The sequence below is a fragment of the Macaca nemestrina genome, chromosome 13, assembly GCF_043159975.1.
Source record: "Macaca nemestrina isolate mMacNem1 chromosome 13, mMacNem.hap1, whole genome shotgun sequence".
In the NCBI taxonomy this organism is placed as follows: Eukaryota; Metazoa; Chordata; class Mammalia; order Primates; family Cercopithecidae; genus Macaca; species Macaca nemestrina.
The window spans coordinates 114,808,106-114,831,294 of NC_092137.1; the positions used below are offsets into that span (position 1 = coordinate 114,808,106).

The window sequence follows — 23,189 nt, forward strand, 5'->3', positions numbered from 1 at the left end:
CACACCATGTAGCTGACTTAAGATTTGTATCTAGAAAATATAAAACATTATGAAAAGTCAACAGAAAAAAAACAAACAAACAAGCAGTCCTATTAGAAAATGACCAAAGGGCATGAAGAGACATTTCACTAAGGAGGAGGACAAACAAATGACAAGTAAGCACATAAAAAGATGCCCAGTAATTAGCCATCACCAAATGCAAATGAAAATCACCATAGGATATCTCTACCTAAAAAGATGCCCAGTAATTAGCCATCACCAAATGCAAATGAAAATCACCATAGGATATCTCTACCGAACTCCCAATGACTAAAATACAGCCAACATAAATAGTTACAACATCAGTTCCTAGTGAGGATGCAGTGAAACTGGATTATTCATACATTGTTCATGGGACAGTAAATGATACAGCGACTCTGAAAACCATTTTGGCAATTTCTTATAAAACTGAAGACGCAATTACCATATGACCCAGCATTTGCACTCTAAGTCATTTACCCCAGAAAAAAATTTAAAAACATATGTTTATGTCAAATACACAATTTTTAGCAGCTTTATTGAGAATGGTTCCAAAGTAGAAATAGTCCAGATGTCTCTTAACAGGTGAAGGGTATGGTATATTCATGTTACTGAATACTACTCAAAGGAACACAAAGGAAAAAACTATTTGCAACAATGTGGAGAAATATTTGGGGTATTACGGTGCATGAAATAAACCAGTCTCAAAAGCCAATCCTGCACTGTGTTATACCATTTATATAACAGTTTTGAAATGACGACGTTTTAGAACCCCAAAATATAAGAGAGTGGAGACATAAACTGGCCCCGCACAGTCCTGATAGGCTTGGCAGCTGGGCATAGGTAGCAGAGGGAAGAGGAAGGAAAGTTCTGAAACCTAGTTGGTACCATCAGAAAATTAAGACACTTATTAATCACTTATAAGATTATGTTTCTTTGCCCACAAATAACTGCATTTTAAAAGAAAAGGTAGAGAATCCAACATTCGTGGATGAATTAATTTATTTTAAAGGTAGGTTTTAAAAATCAGTGGGAAAATTTTTATTGGAGAAGGTGGAGAAGCAAAATTGGAGATCATTAATTATGTTTTCATTGAGTAGATGAATGAACAAAAGAAACTAGGCAACAATTCTTTATGTACCCACTACCATTGCTGTACATTTATTTATTTTCATAGTGCAAACTGCGTGAGAAAGTGCGTTCAACATAGGAAATGGCAGCGAAACTTATTTCTTCAAGATTTTTACCTGAAACCTTTGAATATTTGAACTTAAGAGCATTTGTAAATAAACCATGCATGCATTTGCCATTTGAAAATAACTGGGTGATTTTAAATCCTCTTTAAACAAAAGTATTTGATGAACATAAGTCAAACAGATGCATCAAGACCAACAGGGCATACAAACCTATGATAAATCGTCAGCACAAGGAAAGCTGGGCATTACTGTCTTCAACGCTTTACTAATATTTGAAATTATGAGACCTGTTATTACTTTAAACCTTGGCAATTCCTTTTGATCACTTGGATGGAATCATAGAATCATAGACATTTAAAACTAGAGAGGTGGAGAAGGCATTTGAGGGAACCTAACATTCTTAGGTCTCTAGAGTAGAGCACCAAGATCCTGGTCCACCTGGCTTTGCTGGCTGGGAACAGTGCCAGCATGGCAGCAGCAACCTCTCGTTAGGAAGGTGCTTCCAATTCCCACATTCTCCTCGCTGAGCTATTTTGCCAATGAAATAAGCACAACAGGACTTTGACATTAGGTGTTTCCCTCTGCTAGATCAACTGAAGTCTTCTCGCCTTTCGGGTCTTGTATGTCCCCTCTGACCATGCAAAGAGAAATACATTGCCTTTCTCCATCTATTCTTATTGAAGTGTTTATGGATACAATTTTTTCATACAATTGATCCTACACTAAGAGAAGGGGATCTTGACTCTACTGTTTTTCTGTGCTCTCAGTTAAGAACAGGTACTGTGTAAACACTGGTTGAATGAATGTTGGCAGATTAACTTTATGTTAATTCCTTTCCCCACACATTTTGTTTTGCAAAAATGCAGAAGATACCAGGTCATTTTCTTTAAGAATGGGAAAGGCTTTTGGATTCCATAAGGTATGTTATCTATTATTTAGTGGACTCTTTATAAAATTAATTCAATAATATCAAGATGTGTATTATGTCTCAACACAATGAGGAATATTGAAATAATAATACATCTTTTGGAAGCTCACGTGCTAATGAAGAAAATGTCACAAAAATAAGAATCTGATGAAAGTAAGTAAAATTGTAACTGTTCAAAGAAATTAATAGTATCTCTGTTTACGGTTATTTTTCTAGAGCCATGCGCAGTGTGCAGCATATTGTTTGCACTTGAGAACTAATGTTCTAAGGAGGTAAGAGGGCAATTATGGGACTCCTTAAAGGTGGCTACACACATAACAAAAGAGTAAGGACAGATATTCCCTATATATAAATGGAACGTTTTAATGAGCCCATCTAATCCCATTTTCCTAAGGGAGCAGCCTCCTACTCACAAAGCCATTGGAATTAGACAAATACAAGTATTCTCTCCTCATTACGTGTGAGATTTTCCCTTACTTGAATTTTTGTGTAAAGCCTAATGGGGAAGACCAGGGCTTGGCAAACCTTTTCTGTAGAGAAGCACATCATAAATATTTCAGGCTTTCCAGGGGGCATGAGTCACTCAACCCTGCTGTTTTAACACAAAAGCAGACATAGAAAATGTGAAAAGGAATGCATATTTCTATGTTTCAATAAATCTTTATTCACAAAAACAGTCAGTGGGGCAGGATTGGTCCAATGGCTGTAGTTTGCCAACCATAGTGATAGCTGACTAGTGTGAGGCTGTTTTGTTAAATATGAAATTTGAATCAACAGTTTCTCTAAGTATTTTGAAAGTATATTTAATATTGTTCTTGTTTTCCTAACTAGGTAGGGATGTTCGTTACACATAAAATATATCCTAAATAAATAAAATTGCATGTCTGTGTAGTTTGCATCATTCATATATTATGTTATTCAATAATGTAGGTAGACTAGTTGAGAAGGCTAAAAGCAGTGGGGAAATTTAGGAGCTATGGCTTTTATTACTAGCTCATTTTTTACTTTATTGTCTTTGGCAAATCACAGAATAGTTACACACTACAGTCTTGAAAACAGATGCAACACTATCCACATGGTCCCTGATCTCGTGGTCTTATGCTAGGTGCCTTTGCATTGCTTATGACTTTCAGATCAAATTGGATTTTCAGGATACAAGAAAGTGGCCAGCAGAGGCAGGGTGCAGTGGCTCATGCCTGTAATCCTAGCACTTTGGGAGGCCAAGGTGGTCAGACTGCAAGGTCAGGAGTTCAAGACTAACTTGGCCAACTTGATGAAATCCCATCTCTACTAAAAATACAAAAATCAGCCGGGCATGGTGGTGGGCGCCTGTAATCCCAGCTACTTGGGAGGCTGAGGCAGGAGAATTGCTTGAACCCAGGAGGTAGAGGTTGCAGTGAGCCGAGATCATGCCACTGCACTCCAGCCTGAGTGACAGAGCAAGTCTTGGGCATGGGGGGCGGGGTGGCAGGGGAAGAAAGTGGCCAGTAGAATGCTATAGATTTAAAAGTGCTGTATTTGTCAGGATTCTCCAAAGAAAGAGAAACAATAAGACATACATAGCTATACAGATGGAGATTTATTGTGGGGATTGGCTCATGAGATTATAGAGACCAAGAAATCCTACAATGTTTTGTTTATAAGCTGGAGACTCCAGGAAGCTGGTGATGTAATTCTGTCTGAGTCTGAGGCTGTAAGAACCAGGGGAGCTTATTGTGTAAGTTTCAATCTAAAGTTGCAGACCCGAGAAACTGAGGGACCGCTGGCATACGTTCTGAAGTCTGAAGGCCTGGAAACCAAGAAATCCAATGCCCGAGGGCAGGAGAAGATGAATGTCCCAGAAGAGAGAAAAATAATTTGCCCTTCCTCCACCTTTTTGCTCTATTCAGTCCCTCAGTGGATGGGATGATGACTGCTCACATTGATGAGGGCAGACGTTCTTTATTCAGCCTACTGATTAAAATGCTCATCTGTTCTGGAAACACTCTCACAGTTATACCCAGAAATGATACTTTACCAGCGATCAGGGTATTTCTTAGCCCAGTTAAGTTGACACCTAAAATTAACCACCATGATCCTCTAAACAGGAGGAGGTGCTGCAGGTGCTGGGACAGAAGGGACCTCAGTCAATGTCCAGTTGGATTAGTGTTGACCAATAGAGTGTGGCTAAAACACACACATTTCAGACTTCTGAGAGAAGAGGCAAAGCCAGCAGGAGAACACTTAAAGAGGAACAGGGAAATTATAAAGGAGAAATAGGATACACTCAGTTAGTTATTCAAGAATATAGTGGCTAATTTTCTAGGAAATGTTATGAAAAACTGGCCAAAAGTTTCAGATGTTGGCAAACAAAGGTAAGAGTCTGGATCAAATAGAGACAACCCCAAATCTTTGAGATAAAAAAAATCAAACAAAAAAGAAAACGTACATTGTCTTGTGCTCAGCTGCCTACCTCATCTCCCACGAATGCAGACTCTTCTGACCTCTTTACTTAGTCTCCAGTGCTATCCTTGATCCACTCCATTCTTCATAAAATGCCCTTCATAAAAGTTGCTAATTTACAGTCTCCAGCCATACAAATTGTCCTGTCGTTTTCCTCCTAGCTCTTAATTCTCCTATCGTGAAGCCTGCAGATACCATAGACCACTATTTATTTTGTATCCTTATCCATAACATCTTGGCTCCAAATTTAGGTCCCTAAGCTATCTAAATTGTTCTGCTAACCAAGTTAAATCCCAGAGCTTACAGCAGTTACAGGAAAAGTTTCCTATATCTCATCCTGGTGCTGTAATTGAAATTAAAGTAAATGATTCACACAGTGCACATTAATGTTGGCGCGGCTCCCTCTGCCTTCTTCCCAAATGACATTATGAGTTATGCCAAACTAAACTCATTTCCATTTTTGATATGGTTAACGAGTGGTAGATGAGGAGAATGCCATTGACAGAGTATAACTTGATTTCAGTCAGGCATTTAGGGCAAACAATGACTCTCAGACTTTTCTTTTGGACATGACAGGTAAATGTTAGCAGCGTGATACAAAAATACTCGAATAAAAATTGCCAAGACTTCATTAATTGCTTGGTGAGAAGCGGAAAGAAGAATTCCACTTCTAGTTTTTTTCTTCAACATTCCCTCTTTGACCCAGTCTTGATCAATAATATTATCAACAGGGCAACCAAAGTTAACATTTGGATAGTGACAGTAGTTTAATTTTTAGAAGACAGAAAAACCTAAGATAAAGAGCTTATACTGGGTAAGAAAACTACATTCTGAAAGAGTCTTAGTGACATTGTTCTCCACAACCAAAAGCAAACAAAGTTTTATGTATGTTGTGACTTAATAAAGGGAAGCTTATGCCACCATGAAAGCCTGCTTTTGAAGATTAGTGCCAAGGCATTGCTTAAAGGAAGATAAAACCATATGTAGACATACTGTGTGTGTACATATAAATATATAGCCCAGAGGAAAAAAGACTGGACAGAAACATACTATGATTTCAGATGCTGTCTCTGAATGATGGGATTAAGTTTTCTTTTTCTCTTTTACTTTCCAACATTTTCTAAAATTTAGGCAGTAATGGTATTGCTTTCCAATAATAATTTTTAAAAAGACACGAGTAATGGATAAATTAAAAACCTGGTCAAAACCAACTAGTAAAATTGAGCAAGGACGAACATAAAGCCCTGCATTTCCCTTCCAGAATCAACACTGGCCCACAAATTGGCCCCTGTCACACAATCCACATGGACATAGTGTTCCATACCTCCCCACTTACCCCACCTCTGGCTCTCACTTCTGGTTCCAATCTGACTGAAACCCCAACAGTGGTTGGTTCTGCACTCCATACAGTAAGCCCCAAATGTGTTCATGAGTGCACGTCACTGCTTATTTTCCCAAGAATAGAGTGAGCTTTTCAATATGTAGAACCTTGTAAAAAACCAGGACCAGCACCCCGTGTTTGTCATGCTCACCACCATCTTATTAAAGTGTCCAGTCTCTCATTTGGTGCTAAAGTTGATTGATAATACTTTTCAAAGCACAGACTTAACATACTGGTTGCAACATTTCTATATTTGTTTCTTTCTGTATATCATCTCTCAGTGGTAAAATTTCAAAATTCTTCCTCAAAACAGGGAGAATCATTGAAAGTCTGGTAGCACATTGAAAATAACATATAGGTTAACAATTGAGAAAAAATTGTCCTTTTTGTAAAAAGAGAGAAGTCACAATATTGAATTTTTACCGTTTAATGAGATATTTAAATTACATATAATCAAGAAGAAACCTATTATTTTAAATCGCTTCAAGGCTCTGATATGAGGGGTGAAATACATGATCCTTGGAAGATATTCCTGCAGCCTGCCTACCCTCCAGACTCAGTATCCTAATTTCAGCATTTCTTTCCCGCTCTTAACTAGAAAAGAATCTGCAGAGACCAGGCAAAAGTAGAAGTGACTTCTCTGTTTTCCTTTCACGTGCAGGTGATTCACTGAAGGTCAGCTCTAATTAGGATTCATTTTTATTAAGATCCCTCACCCAAGTTCTCTGTAGGTGAATGCTGGTCAACAGCAGGTTCTTGGATCTGGTAGAAATGGAGGACAGGAGTATCTTGGGGAGTGTAGTTTTGGTTTCTATTTTTTATTTTCCTTTTATATACAGAGTTTACTGAACATGTGATAAACTGGATAGTATTTTAACCAAGAGCAGAATGCCTGGGACAGAGAATTGAGAACTTTCATCATTCAGTGACATCGTACCAGCAATCAAGTGAATCCTCCTTCTAACTTTTTTAAAAAAGTGAATGTGGTACAGTAAAGACAGTATCTCTCTATATCTAGAGAGAATATTTTTCTAGAATACAGAATGGAGAGTTTTTTTTTTATTTAGATACAAAGTTTTGAAATGTACTCTGCTATCTCGTGCGCACCATTAAAAAAGTAGTTTTTGCTAAAATTTTTCTTTGTCATGTATACATTCTGAGATTTCTGTGCTCAACTGCACTCTAGTTAAAGACTAAACCTGGTGTGTCAAATTAGCACCTTGATGGGTAATAGCTCGTTTCTAGTTCTTTCGGAACTAGAACTATGAGGGCCAAAAGAATTACTCTGGAACATCTCACTAACAAGAAATTTACAAAACAAAACAAAACAAAAAGAAGATGCCAATTGTTGACTGGAAGTGCTGCACTAAAGTTATCCCGGGAGGATTAGGGTCAAGTCTTATGATGCCAGAGCTAGTTCCCTTTTTTTTCCTTTTTTTTTTTTTTTTTTTTTAACATGACTTTTTTATCCAGCAACAGTGAGTATTTTCTTCTCACTTTCTTAAATTCTAACCTAACCAACCTGGTGGTCCTGGGGGAAAAAAAGGAAAAAAATTGTGGTCTGGTAAATTATTTGTACCTGTTTGCCAGACTGTCCTAGTCGAAGGTGTGTTGTATTATTTATTACAATGTATAAATATTGATTAAGCATACAGCATATCTTTTCTCCAAAGAAGAAAAAAAGTCAACAACAAACACACAAAACTCTAAACTCTTTTCTGAATACTACCAAACTGAAAATTCCAGGTAGATTACACTTGGAAACAGCAGCACACTCTTTTGAATGCTGCATGCCACAGACAAGCTCCCCTCTTGGTTCCACCCAGGGTGACTCTCATTTTTATTTCTGGTACAAGTGTGCTGAACACAGCATGTCTCTACGACCCAAGGAAAACTTCCAGTGGCCTCTGAATGAGAAGATGTTATTAGAATTTAAAAACCATACGCTTTTCAGAAATTCAACTCTGCTTATCCTTTGTTGTAATAACAGAAATCACAAATAATTATCGTAGTTAAACCATTTAGAGTAAAAAACCTCATAATGTTTCCTATTTATTAAGCATGTTTAACATAATATATGTTGGTTAATAAGTCACCTGAAAATGTTTAATTCAATATGCCCTTGAACTAATCTCACTCGTTTCCACATAATCCGTGTGAAGGAATTGTAGTGTTTTGGGTTGACAGATTAAATATTAAAATATTTCTAGTCATGTCATTGCTCATATTTCTATTTTTCTCCTCATAGATTCTGAAATAGTATCTAAACAACAGGTTCCATTAAAATTTTATTTTGTTTTTAAGTTTCGGTACCTGTGAACTGTTAATATGCAATTCTTTGTTATAGCTTTTTGCTCTTCTTTGAGAATGCATCAGATGAGCATAAACAGACACACAAACACACACAAAGACACACACACACACACACACACACACACATACACTCTTTCCTTAACATCATTTGAGTCTCAAGGACACTACGCTAGACTAATAAGGAAAATATTCTCTCATATTATGCTAGATAAAAATTCAGGAGTGGAATTCATTAATTAAATACAGAGTAGTGTCTATAAAATTCCATAGAACTAGAGAATAATATACTAACCAAAACTAGACCAAAGTTCCATGAGGGTATGACCAATGCCTGTTTATTTTCAATGCTGTTCCACAGCTGCATGGCACAGCAGTTAACATATGCATATCTGAAGAACAAATAAATGGATGACAAAACAAATGAATATGTTAATATAGAAGTAAATGAATGCTTTGCTAATGTTACCAATATTGGTAATTTGGAAAATCCTTCTGATGCTAACTGTGAAGAAAACATTCTAAAATTAATATGTGCTTCAAAATTTCAAAGTAACTTAGCTTTTATTATTGAAGCAATTCTACTCCAGTTGTTTTAGGACAACCAGAAAATACAAAATGCAAGAAGTAATAGTCATCCAAATCTAAGAAATAAATATTGTTGAAATCTTGGAATGTCTCCTACCACATTTACTTCTGTAAGTCTGTGAAAATTTAGAAAAGTTTTATTCTAATGCATGTACTGGTTTTTGTAACTAGTTTTGTCCAGATAAAATACATTATGGGCACATTTCCATGTTCATAAATTTATCATTGACATCATTTTTAATGGTGCCATGTCATTGAATTTATGTTACTATCTTAATTTTTGAATCAGCTTTAAGTTAGTCATTGTTATTATTATTATTTCTGATAAATATTCACCCCATGACACACATTCTACTTTAGAGAATCATTCTCCTCTACATTTATCCAAGATTTAGTGTGTATGAAAAAAGCGAGTTCTAGACCCTTTCTGCCTTGCTTGTGGTACAACGTACTGCTTGCATCTGTTGCTCTGATTTGAAAATCTCATTAATGCCTGGAGCTTGAAAGGAGCTGGAGAGGAGACTGTGATCTTTATTTTTCCTAAAATCTCTGTTAAAGGGAAAAATGTCATTTGTTTCAGTTTATTAAGATGTAAAACGGCTATAAAATGTAATGTGTAAATATACATCATTGACTAGTGGCTTAATTGTCTTCCCTTAAAGCATTTACTCAATGGTCCCACATTAAAATATATTCTTCAGTAATAGTCAGTCTCCTTGGGAATACATGAAACACCACATTATGAAATAAGATACATTTTACATGTGTGTAACTATCTTTGTGAAGCAAATCCTCCTTGTAAGTTGAGATATTAACTGCAATAATTATAACAAAAATAACATTATGGATATGTTATGTTTGCGTAAAAGCTGTAATTTTAACCAAAGGGAAATAAATCTTTATATTAAGTTAAATTTCAGTAGGCCAATTTGATTGCGCATTGATTCTCTTGTTTTTTTTTTTTTTTTTTTTTTTTTTAAGGCTATTTTATTTTCCCAATAGAAAGTGTGATTTTAATCATAACAGTTGTCTTGCAAATAAATATTTTTAAAAAATAAAGTAAATTCTCCACTCTACTTGATTACAAAGCTTATTTAGCTCAGAATAGTGTTGCAAATAGTCACTCACCCTTTGGTCCTGGAAAAGTAATGATTTATGCCAAGCACAAGGCAGGAAATATACTTAATTTATTCATTGCACAACCTATACACCACCTCAGGGTGGGGTGGTAGGGAAGGCTGGAAAAACATTGTGCGCTAATAAATTATTTCTCCTTGTTTGGAAACCTGTCACTGTGGTATACTGCTAGTAAAGCTTACAAATGATTTTTATTCTGGAGATGTTGATAAAAAAAGGAAAACATTGAGCTGTATATTAAGCTCTGCTTGTTTTTCTTTATAAAATTTCAATAGGAAAATGGATTATTAATTAGACTTTCACCAGAAAATTGTGGACAATGAATCCACATAAAAATAATCTAAAATTTTCATGATTTTTTTCTTTTTCTCACATGTGAAAATTTGTTTTCCTGATTTCTGGACTGTCTTCATGTTAGTATTCTCTGCAAATGTCAACATTTGAATAAACTTCCCAGAACCTACTCCGTGTAGACAGACGTCTACACGGTTGGCATAATCCAGATAATTCATGCAAAAATACGCAAATAAAAAACTCTTCTTATTGCCTTTGTAACATCCTTATTTCTTTTTCTTGACCTGAATTACCCCCATATTAGATCTCTGTAGAGCACCAATTCAAGAATAAATATTAACCCAACACTTTATTTTGTGTTGTGTAGACTTGGCAATGTACAGCCAATAAAAGCTACGTTAGAGCATCTGAACACTCAATTTAACCCTGAAAATTTGCATTTATAATTGATGGTTATGTTTAGCTGATTAACAGTATAGAGAAACACTCTGAAGATTACCAGTGAATTCCACTTATTTTGTAAAATAAACCCTAAGTAAGACACTGGTTGAATTTCAATCTACTCGCGATGAGATGGATTATAAGGAATTTCATGTGTAGACTCCTAAATTAATTTTTCTAAAATAAGATAAACACCAAGAGGCAAAAAGTTATAGAAATAAACTCAGCAAACATAATGACATAGTGAAAAGATTATTTGGTCATATTTAAACAGCTTGAGTGCTGTTGCTGAATGTCTTGAAGCTTTCAAAGGCAAGTAATTTAACATTATATATATTTAAGTTAAAAAAATAAAATGGACCCAGGATTCTGTTGATGCTGAATGAATCTCAAAATATCAAACAAATTTAGCATTAAAGAATTTAAGATTAAGAAAAAAAAGGACCCTCTGAGGAAATATTTTCCCTTAACTTCTGTGTCTTCTTACAATTTAAAAATAAAATCCCCAATGATAAAGAACTACGTGAAATAAGATTTAGTGAAATACAGTCATCAATATTTTCATATTTATTTATTGCATTTAATTTCCATTTTAGATAGAAACAAACATTTAAAATCAATTTTCTTCATTGTTACTGAAAACTTTAAATTTTATCATTGAAGTGAGAATGAGAGGACAAAAAAAAAAAAAACCACTTAAACATTCCCTTTAATTGAAGAAACATTTCATTTGATCAAAAGTGATGAATGAAACTTTTGTTGTTGTTGTTGATAACTTTGTGAATTATCATAGATTTCGAGGGAAGAAATAAGAAGAGAAAGTCTTAGTGAAATGGTTATTGATTACAATCACATCATTAAGGCCTTATCTAGACCTCCAACAAGCCACATCCAGTGTTTTTCATTTATTCAGCATACATGTATTAAGTTTATAACAAGTACAATCCCGTGCAAGATGCTATGAATGATACAAAGGTGACTATGAATTTTATTTCTTTATAGCTCTCCTTTCTTCCAGAAAGAATTTTAGATGGTACAAAGACATAAAACACAGCCATTATGGAAAATAATATGGAGGTTCGTAAAGAAGTTAAAAATCATTTTCTTTTTTGGTGTACACCGAAAGAAAACGGAGTTTCCAGAAGTAAAGATCTCTGCACTCCTGTATTCAATGCAGCATTATTCACAATAGCCACGATATAAAATCAATCTAAGTGCCCATCACCAGAAGAATGAACAAATAAACTGTGGGGGGTGTGTGTGTGTGTGTGTGTCTATAGTGTATATGTGTGTGGAATATTATTCAGCCTTAAACAAGAAGGAGATCTTCTAATTTGCCACAGCGTTGGTGACCTGGAGAAAATACGCTAAGTGAAATAAGTCAGACACAGAAAGAAAAATGTTGCATAATCTTCTGTATGGATTTTTTAAGTCAAATATACAGAGATGGGTAATAAAACCATGGTTTCCAGAGTTGAGAGTGGCTGGAGAAAATGAGAAGATACAGCTTAAAGGAAAAGAAACAGATACGTAGAATAAACATGCTAAAGATCTGACATACAGCATAAGGACTGTCATTATTATTTATAGTTACAGTGGACTGTATTCAGGATTTTTGCTAAATGAGTAGATGATAGCTGCTTTTGCCACAGAGGGGAATATGGGCAACTCTGTGAGATGATCAATGTGTTCATTTGCTTCACTATAGTAATCATCTTACTGTATATATGCATCTCAAAACATCATTTTGTATCCCTTAAATATACACAATAAAATTTATTAAAACAATTGAAAAGAAAAACCTCCAAGCAAAACAGAACCAAAACAATGCTTGAAATATATATATTTATATATTTGCATCTTTTCCTCACCTTATTCACATAGGATTCCAATTCTCTTTAAAAACATGAGGGTCGGGATTTTCGGCCCTAAGCAACCAGGGAGAGGGGTGCCTCCCTGGAGGTTGGCCGATGGGTTCTGATGCTCTTAAAACAGCAGCAGGCACTAATGGGGCAGCATGGGCCAAAGTTGCAATAGCAGTGAGGGATGAACGTGCCTGCCCTAGGAGCCCTCACAGATTGGCTCTCAGCTCCAGTGACGCTGCCCGATTCCACACCCCAAAAGACTTTTAATCGCTGATGTAATGCTTAACTAATAGCAGACTGGCTTTAGTCAACACACTACATCCTGAATGATTAGATTTTCTGAGAATTTGTTTCTTGTTGCTGTCCACAGCACCCACAACAATCGAGAACTCTTATTGACTCAATGTGACTTGATTGAAATTGAATAATGATGGAGTCGATAGTTTGCTAATGGCTAGCAAAAATGACAGAGATTGTTATTTTATTATTATTACTGTTATTTCGGCCGGTGCTTTTGTTTCTCTCTTCTTTGAAAAGAAAGAAAACATAATGGGCATGAAAGAGAGAAAAACAAATTAGGCATTTGAATGTGCCTCCATGTTATAACCTGTCTTTTTGAAAATATAAATTCTTCTCACAACAGCATGTCTATGACTCATGTTAAACAAAGCTTCATTTTGATTAGCAAAATTGAACATCCTGAAAGCAGAGCAAAAACATATCACACGTAATGATTAGGTAGCTGTTCACAATTAACAAAAAGGTATGGGTGCAGGTAAGATGGCCTCAAGATATCTTGAATATATTTACTTATTTTAACAGTCTGAGCTAAGGTGAACACAGGCATGGTGAACTAAACTGACCCCTCAGTAAGGTTATAAGTTCTCAGGAACATTCTAAATGAGTCTTTAGATATATGCACAAGCACATATATGGAAATCATCTTCTAAAATGACTGACTTTCTTTGAATCCCAGAAATAAATAAGCATATATTCCCTATAATCTTTCAGACATAGCCACAGGTCTTCCTGGCTTATATTCGCCCCACTCTAACTTTCTTTTGGCGTATTTTCAATATAATTTGTCACTTCCACTCATTTATTTCACTCCTATATTCATATAATTTTATATGTAAGCCTTACTGCTAAGAACATTCAACTAATTACACAACGAGGTATTTCCTCATTCCCTTATTTATGTTTCTGTTTCACAAAGGTCCACTAATGATATATTTCTTTTGTCTGAAACTAAAGCTAAATCACAACAAAGAACTGAAGATGACTGAAACGAATTCTGTGGTATTATATATTCCTAATCTCTGCCCAATACTAGTCCCCGTCTTTCTCCCCCTTTCCCCAGGCTTAGCATATTTGTCAGTTTCTTGACTTGAGATTGTGAGCCTACAGGGCAGATGTGATGTACTATTCCATCATTCTGCATGGCTCAGAGCATGATGTTGGTGCTTACAGAAATGTGAAACATAATACCAATAATAATTGCATGCAGTGCATTCAGAAAATGTTCATTAAATAACAGTTATGTAGTAGCCAGCTTTGTGTCTTCCTGAGAATACAGATGAGTGTGTGTATGAGTGTGTGTGTGTCTGCATGTGAATGTGTGTGCAGGCATGTAAGTATGTATCCAAATACACCCCCCCCCCACACACACACATAGATTTAAAAAAATGCATAAACCTTTTCTCCTTTGTTTCTATATGCTTTTCTACTGTCATACTGAACACAAAGTCTCTAATCATTTCTTGTACATTATCAACATGCCGTATGTTGCAGCTGTGTGTCTACCTTTGTGTATATAGCATAGGAAAATGGTTTGGGGTATCAGCTCTGAATAGAGCTATCTTTTTCAATATTAGTAAAAATAATTTGGTTTTAATATTCTATTTTTAGGTAACCAGATTTAATTAAAGTAAAAGTAATCATGTTCTCATATAAATCACTTACTAGTTAGTGAACAATAGTGAACTATAAAATGTTTCATGACATTTAATGTTTATTTTTCTTTTAAAATTCCTAATGTGTATCACATGAGACACAAACACAGGTCTTCACGTGGGTCTTTAAACTATCTATGGGTAGTAAAAACAAGATTATAATCATGGTAAAAACAAGATCATAATCAATCAGTGGTATGCCGGTACATGACTTGATAGAATAAAATACAGCTAGTTTACAAAACCTGGAATGCATTAATTAGGCTTTTATGATTTTGGAAGGAAAACCATGCAGGTGGCATTATCCATATTCTTTATAGAATTTCTGTTTTTAAGATGATCTGAGTTAGATATTTTTGAGGTTTCTTGCTATCTCTATAACAGTGAAAAGAAAATTGGGGCATTTTTTGTTGTTTTTTTAAAATCTCTAAAAGGCAGGCCTGCCCTACTTTCACCTGAACATAACTTCACATTTTATTATCACACTCAGAACAAAGGCTGCTGCACATGAAGTTTCAATTGCTCCAACGAAAATCCATCTGATGCTGTATGGTTCTGTACTAAACAGACCTTAATTTGGTCTGAAAAGAAAATTAAATCCAAGCAAGAATTCAGGAAGAAAAACAAAGGAACCAGGATTTCTTTTGTGTCCTCAAGGGAAAAAAAAATGTGGGGCATGTAGAATATTACAAAGCTTTAAGGTGCAAAATTTGGCTCCATCTTTTAAAAAATGTTTAATGAGGACCTACTATGTAGAAGACATGGTTCTGAGCATCCTACATGAATTATTTCACCTAATTATACAACAATCCTACAATGCAGGTGTTATGTGTCCCAGAGCTACAATGGGTGTAAGGATTTAAGGCTCAGAGAGGTTATGCAACACATTTTTCTCACTCAGTGACTAAGTGGTATAGCATTCAGATTCAGGCAAGTCGAATTTCATCTGCACTTAACCATTTTAATTAATATTTACATATTAATTTAGCCAATAAGAGAAGCTTAGTATTTATGAATATTATAGACACATCAAGATTTCAAAATCCTAAATGATTATTGGACATTTGGGGTAAGATATGTGGCCTCTTTTGCAGTAAAATGCTGGCTAGTAAATCCAGCATAGAGCAAGGTAAGAAAGTTTAAATCCCTTCCTTTGGCTTTTACAGCAGCTTTGGTAGAACAGTTCAAATGGCTGACTAAATTAAATTTGGGGAAAAATAGTGGATCAACTGATTGGCAGACCTGTTTTCCATTGATACAGACAATTAAAAATTTATGAAAAACATAAAGTTTATAATACTATGCTTCAGTTTCTGCTGTACTAACCACTAGTTGATTTTTCCTGTGTTTTTTTGCTTTCATTTATAGACCATGGCCAGCAAGTATTCTGCTGCTTTACTGTATGTCAACAGCAACACCAATTAGAAAGATATTACAAGTCTACTACATGGTAATAGCATCCAAGACAAATCATAGCTGGGCTGCAGACGGCAGCTTCTCTTCAGAAAGGCATTCTTCCTTTTCTCAATGCAGTAATTGTTGCACTTCCCTAGTGGAAGAACCTGAATTGTGGAAATAATGTAAGTTTCACTATAGTTTGAGCACATAAGAGAGAAAAATGGTTAGTAAAATTTGAAATGGTTTGAAAAATAATTGTCTGCCAAAATATAATTTGTTTCTCAGAGTTAAAGAAATAAACTGCATCTATATTTACCATTCAAGCTCTTCCTTAAGCCTTTCCTATGTCCTTGCTGGGCTTTCTGTATTTTAAATTTGATAGACTGTCCCTGAATGAATTAAATTCACATAAAGTACAGCCAAAGCCACCAAATGATAAAAAAAAAATCATACAAAAGCAGGACATAATCCAAAAGGAAAACAAGTTATATGAATGAGAGGGTTGCAACCTAAGTGTAATATTTGTTTCATTTGACATTTGATGAGACAGTTCTTGGTGGGGGCTTAGTTTCATTCCCTTGGCCTCAGTCTGGGACTTTTAGAAAATGTATGTTCCCAGGCTGGGCATGGTGGCTTACGCCTGTAATTCCAACACTTTGGGAAGCCGAGGCCGGTGGATCACCTGAGGTCAGGAGTTCAAGATTAACCTGACCAATATGGTGAAACCCCATCTCTACTAAAAATACAAAAATTAACCAGGTGTGGTGGCATGTGTCTATAGCTCCAGCTTCTCAGGAGGCTGAGACATGAGAATTGCTTGAACCCTGGCGGCAGAGGTTGCAGTGAGCGGAGATCGCACCACTGCACTCCAACTTGGGCAACAGAGTGAGACTTTGTCTCAAAATAAATAAATAAATAAATAAACAAACAAATTAATTAAAAATTAAAAATTAAAAAAAAAAAGTATGTCGCACAAGTGAGTTTGGAACCTTGACATCATTCTCATTCCATGGAAAGACAATATAATGAAAAGCACTTGGAGTCTACCAGATAAAACATAAGCCTTCATTGTGACTGTAGGTCATTTGTGTACAAGGGCATGTCAGCAGGGATCAAATGGACCAACAGAGAGGTGGGAAGTCTCCATCTTCAGAGACAAATCTGGGAGCACTTTTAAAATATTTAATTTGTGTTAGGAACTTTTCCACTACTTATTCAGTACCTCAAGTGGTCACTGTCTTTATATTTCCCACCAAGTGTACTGCCCCTCAGGGTAGACTGTCATCTAAGCATTAACTACCTATCAAAATCTGTCCAGCCTTAAACTTACTAAATGAAAACTATTATAACGTTTGCAATCACAATGATAGCCATAAGAAATATTGACTGAGTTGTTTCTATGGAATATTCACCCTTCTGAAGGCTTCATAGCTATTTGCCCACTTATTTCTTACCATAATTTTATGAGAGACATAGTTTTCTTGTACCATTTTATGGATGATGGAACTGAAGCCTTCCAAGAAAAATGACAAATGAGAAGGAAAGTAATCAATAAAGCAATTCACATAAAACTTTAAATGACTGGCAACCTTCAGAAATATATGGAATGGGAAATACCCTCATTATCTCTGATGAGTCCTAATTGACAAATTTTAACTCAATAAAAGAAACAAATGAGAAAAAAATCATGCAGTGATTAGAGAAACGGCATTTGAAAAAGTCAACATCCATATCTGATAAACACTTGAAGCAATAAAAAAATACTAGGGAACCTCTTCAACTTCATAAAGAACATCTAACAAAACTGGCAGCTAGTATTATAATTAATGGTGAAAAACTGGGCACATTCTTCCAAGATCATGGCCAAAGCAATGATATTCTCTTTCACCACTTCTATTCAACAGTGTACTGGAAGTCCTAGTTGGCTTAATAAGACAGGAAATGAAATAAAACATACACAGATTGGGAAGAAAAAAATAATATTATGTTCATTAACAGATGACATAATCATCTCTATAGAAATTCCCAAAGAATGGATTGAAAAACTTATAAAAAGAAAAAGCCTCCAAGAACTAATAAGCAAGTGTAGTAAAGTGCAGGATGCAAGGTTAATACACAAAAGTAAATTGTTTTCTGTATGCCAACAAGGAATAGATGGAGCTTGAACTTTTAAAAAATATCCTTTATAATAGGAAAGGAAAGGAAAGGAAAGGAAAAGAAGAAAGAAAGAAAGAAAGAAAAAAAGAAAGAAAGAAAGAGAAAAAAAAAAGAAAGAAAGAAAGAAAAGAAAGAGAGAGAAAGAAAGAAAAGAAGGAAGGAAGGAAGGAAGAAAGAGAGAGCAAGAAAGACCAATATAGGCATACATCTAACAAAACAGGTACAGGATCTATAATGTGCAAAACTACAAAATTCTCATGAAGGAAATCAAAGATCTAAATAAATTGTGAGATACTGCACATTCATGAATAGAAAAACCCAATAATATGTCAAAAATCAGTAATATGATGACACATCTGTCCTTCCCAACTTGATCTGCAGATTCAATACTGTCTGAATCAACATCCCAGCAGGCTATTTTATAGATATCAAAAAACCAATTGTATACTTTATGTAAAAAAGAGCCAAAGATTTGGAAAAGCCAATATAATACTAAAAAACAACAAAGTAAGAGGACTCACAATAACCAATTTGAAGACATAATTAAAAGCTACAATAATTAAGACAGTATGGTATTTGCGGAAAAACAGATACATGAATCAATGTGAAAGAATAGAAAGCCCAAAATGGACCCATGCAAATATTACCTGATCTTTGACAAATGAAAAAAAAAACATTTATTTTCAGTAAATGCTGCTGAAACTTCTGGATGTTTATGTTTAAATAAAAGAAACTAGACACAGACCTTATACCTTTCACAAAATGAACATATATTTAAATGGAAAATACAAAATTATGAAACTTCTAGAAGAAAATATAGGAGAAAATCTATGTGACCTTGGGTTTAATAATGATATTTTACATACAACACACAAAACAAAATTCATGAAAAGAAATTTGGTTTGACTACTTTATTAAAATTGAAAACCTGAATTCTGTGAAAGACGCCGTTAAAAGAATCAAGACAAGCAATAAGCTCTAAAATAATATTTTCAAAACATATATCTTATAAGGAACTTGCAAGTTCTTTATGTATATATAACACACAAGGAAATGTAAGACTCAACATATAAAATCACCAAACCAATTTTAAAAATGGGTAAGAGATCTGAGCAGACATCTTACCAAAGACACAATGTAGTAAATATACATATGAGATATGCTCAATATCAATGCTCTTTAGAGAAGTGCAAATAAAACAATGAAATAGCAATACACATTAAAATCGCTAAAATCCAAACACTGAAAATATCAAATGACAGCAAGGATGTGGAGATATTATTCTTTGCTGGTGGAAATGCAAAATGTATAGACACTTCAGAAGATAGTTTGGCAATTTCTTACAAATCTAAACATAGTCTTTCCATATGATCCAGCAATTGGATTCCTAGGTATTTATCCAACTGATTTGAAAGCATGTCCATACAAAAGCCTACACATAAATGTTTATATCTTCTTTATTCATAATCACCAAAAACTGAGAAAAACCAATATTTCCTTCTATAGGTGAATGAGTAAATGAAACGTGGTACATATATACAATGGAATATTTGTTATTTAGAAATAAAAGGAAATGAGCTTTCAATTCATAAAAAGATGTGGATAAATCTTAAATACATATTGCTAAGTGAAAGAAGCTACACTGTAAATGTTATATATTGTATATTACATGACATTTGAGAGAGACAGAACATTAGAGATGGTAAACAGATTAGTGGTTTCCAGGGTGGTATGAAGAGAGTGACAAGACAGTCTAACTATGTTACGAATGTGGGAAAGAATTTTACTGAAGGCGGTGGGGAAAATGGCATTAACCTAAGTAACCTTGGAGGTGAGTGAAATTTATTAGATTAAATGGAAAAGGAACTGTATGTGGGTGTTATACTCTTGTTGATAAAGTGTTTTACCCATGGATATATGGGTTAACAATTCTGATGCCATTGTGCATGTATACTGGAACTGAGCAATCACACAAGTGAATGAACAATCGTGGGAACCATGGTTTTCACTATCGGAGTAGGAAGATTCAGAAAGCAAGAAAGTAATCCAGTTTGCCTATTACCACCCCAGCCTTGTCCCCACCCTCTCATAGGGCAGGCCATTCTAAGCTATTTCTGAAATTTATAGTTTTTTAAATCACTGTTAAAATTGTCTATTTCTAAACCTCTAAACATTCTTCTTTCCCTTATTGTAATCATTATTATGTAATAAATTATTCATATATAAGTTTAATCCTAGCAACCACCATTGTCTAAGCACTTGGTAAATATCATCTCACTTTCTTTTTATAACAACCTCATGAGGAAAACAGTATTCTAATTCTCAAGATGACAATAATGAGGACGAGCAATCAGAATCTGACCACGGCATCACAGCTAACTTAGTCATTCCTAAAGTTGACAACTATTTTTAAGCAACTGCCAGATGCCAGTCCTTGTGGAGTCACCAGGTGTACGATGATGAGCAAATTTTCAGGGACCATGTTCCAAGGAAAGCTACAGTCTCTATTGAAAGACAAATACTATACGAGGAAACATACTTATGTGCAATTTAAGTGTCGGTTTATAAAGGAAATGAACCAAGGCAGGGTCTTTATTAGTTAAGTGGACAAAGTAGGTTCTTTAAGGAACTCAGTTGTAAATGGGGGTACAAAGGATATTAAAATCTCAGAGGCCACGAGAGTGGAGGGAGATATGAAAATATGTTCCTGGCAGAGGAAACAGACTATGTGATGATGCCAAGGCAAAAATTCTCTTGCTATTGTAGAAACTACTAAGAATTAGTATCTGGAAGAGCAGGTTTACTATGATAGGATTATCACACTGCATAGTTCTTGCTTTCACTCAAACCAGAACACTACAGAATTTCTCCTATAAACATTTTCTCCTAAATGTAAAAGGTGATTACTGTGGAAAATCAACAAAAGTCAGAAAACACTAGAAAAAAGCAACCGTAATCAGTAATCCCATTGTATACAAATGCCAAATTTTTTGGTTTCCAGTCTTCTAGTAGTTTTTCTCTGTGTTTTTGGCTTATAAAACATTGAGACCAAACGATATACTTAAAAAATAATAGACCTTAGTGTCTCTTTCATAAAAGATGGAAATAAAAGTAGTTTTGGCCGGACATTGTGGCTCAGGCCTGTAATCCCAGCACTTTGGGATGCTGAGGTGGGTGGATCATGAGGTCAAGAGATAGAGACTACCCTGGTCAACATGCTGAAACCCCGTCTCTACTAAAAATACAAAAATTAGCTGGGTGTGGTGGCACATGCCTGTAGTCCCTGCTACTTTGGAGGCTGAGGCAGGAGAATCGCTTAAACCCGGGAGGCGGAGGTTGCAGTGAGCTGAGATCGCGCCACTGCACTCCATCCTGATGACAGAGCAAGAGTCTCTCTCTCTCAAAAAAAAATAAATAAACATATTTAGGAGTATCAGTTCATTATAATAATTTTCCATGTTTTCAATACTGTGCAGTGACATTGTTTAAATGCTACAACTGGCAAGCCAACTTGCAAGTATGCCATACTTTAAAAAATACCTTCTTGCTGGTAATTTGTATGGTTTTCTTAATTTTATGTTATTACATAAATTTTGGGTGAATATTTATAAATAATATTTTATAAATAAATATTATAATATTTATAAATAATGAATAAATAAATAAATAAATAAAAATAATATTTTTATTAATAAATTTCTAGTAAATTTCCCAGAATAAATTATTAAAAGTGGAAATACTCTGCCAAGCAGAATAAGCATTTTTAAGATTGCTGACATGTATTGCTGACTTGCCCTACCAAAGCCTTTTTGTTAATTAACATTTACATCAGAACTATATGACAGGCCTTGCTTCCTTATACTCTGGGCAACCTGAAACAGTTTTAATGTTCTTTTATTACTTTTTTTTTTGGATAGGCAAAATGTAGATATTGTAGCTTTATTTTGCATGCCCTTTGACTTTTGACTTCTTCATTTGTGAATTGTTATTCATATTATTTGACCCTACTCCTGTGGGAAATAAATTAATCAATTACTCCAGTGTAGTTATTAACTCTTTCTGTCTATGTTAAGTTAAAATATGACTAAGTTGAATACATTCATTAATCATGTTTCTGAACTTCCTCTTGCACTTATTTATCTTTGTTCTACTTACTCTACTACCACATTGTTTAACTTATTATAACTTGACAACATACTTTAGTAGCTGATGCTGCTAAAGCCTCATATGATTCTCTATTTCTAACTTTTATTCACCTTTTTATCTTAATTTATTTTTCCAAATTTTTTGGTTAATCTTAAAAGAATCAGCTATTTTTGTTGTTATTGAAATTTTATTGTACTTATATATTTAACTTAGAAATAATTGTATTTATAAGTTCAATTTTGTACAAGTTCAATTTTATACAGTATTTTTTTTTATTAACACCTCCATGTTTTCAAGACTTCCTGATGTCCTGACAATATTTTTAGTGTTCTTCCTATAAGACTTAATTATTTGTTATTAAATGTGCTTCTGAATGAATGTGATTTTCCCTTCCCCAAAACTATATGTTTTTATTGCTAGTTCTATAAATCAGTTTTTGATTTCGTGTATTTAGTGTCAACTCTATCTCAGTAAAAATATTAACTGATTGTATAGTTTCTACTTGATTTACTTAAGCACTCTTGGTAATATCTATTAAATACAGATAATCAATAAATTTTATTTTTCTCTTTTATTATATAGAACACTTATTTACTTTTATTGAGTTATTGCATTGTCTATAGGTTATCCCGAAAGTTTAAATAACAATTGTAGGCACCTGTGCCTTGCTTCTATCTTTGTCAACAAAAGCAATAAGAGTTGACATTTATCACACACTTATTTTGTTCCTCGTACTGCCCTGAGCCCCTCTTTCTTTAGTCTTGATATATTAGAAACTACTTTTTTATTTTATTTTTTATTTTTTAAAATTTATTTTTATTTATTTATTAATTTTTTTAAGACAGAGTCTCACCCTGTCACCAGGCTGGAGTACAGTGGCACTATCTCGGCTCACTGCAGCCTCCACCTCCCAGGTTCAAGTGATTCTCCTGCCTC

At 34.6% G+C, this 23,189-nt stretch overlaps 1 long non-coding RNA gene across 2 annotated transcripts in view; it reads right to left on the reverse strand.

The window, feature by feature from the left end:
* The window catches only part of LOC112428079 (uncharacterized), a 232,657-nt gene that overhangs the window by 118,376 nt on the left and 91,092 nt on the right, over nucleotides 1-23,189 (reverse strand). The window contains exon 1 of one of the 2 annotated variants that reach the window (XR_003019955.2): nucleotides 12,607-12,742. The exons of the other annotated variant lie outside the window; for it this stretch is intronic. This is a non-coding gene — a long non-coding RNA (uncharacterized lncRNA). Of the gene's footprint in view, nucleotides 1-12,606; nucleotides 12,743-23,189 lie in introns of those variants that run through there. 2 annotated transcript variants of the gene reach the window in all.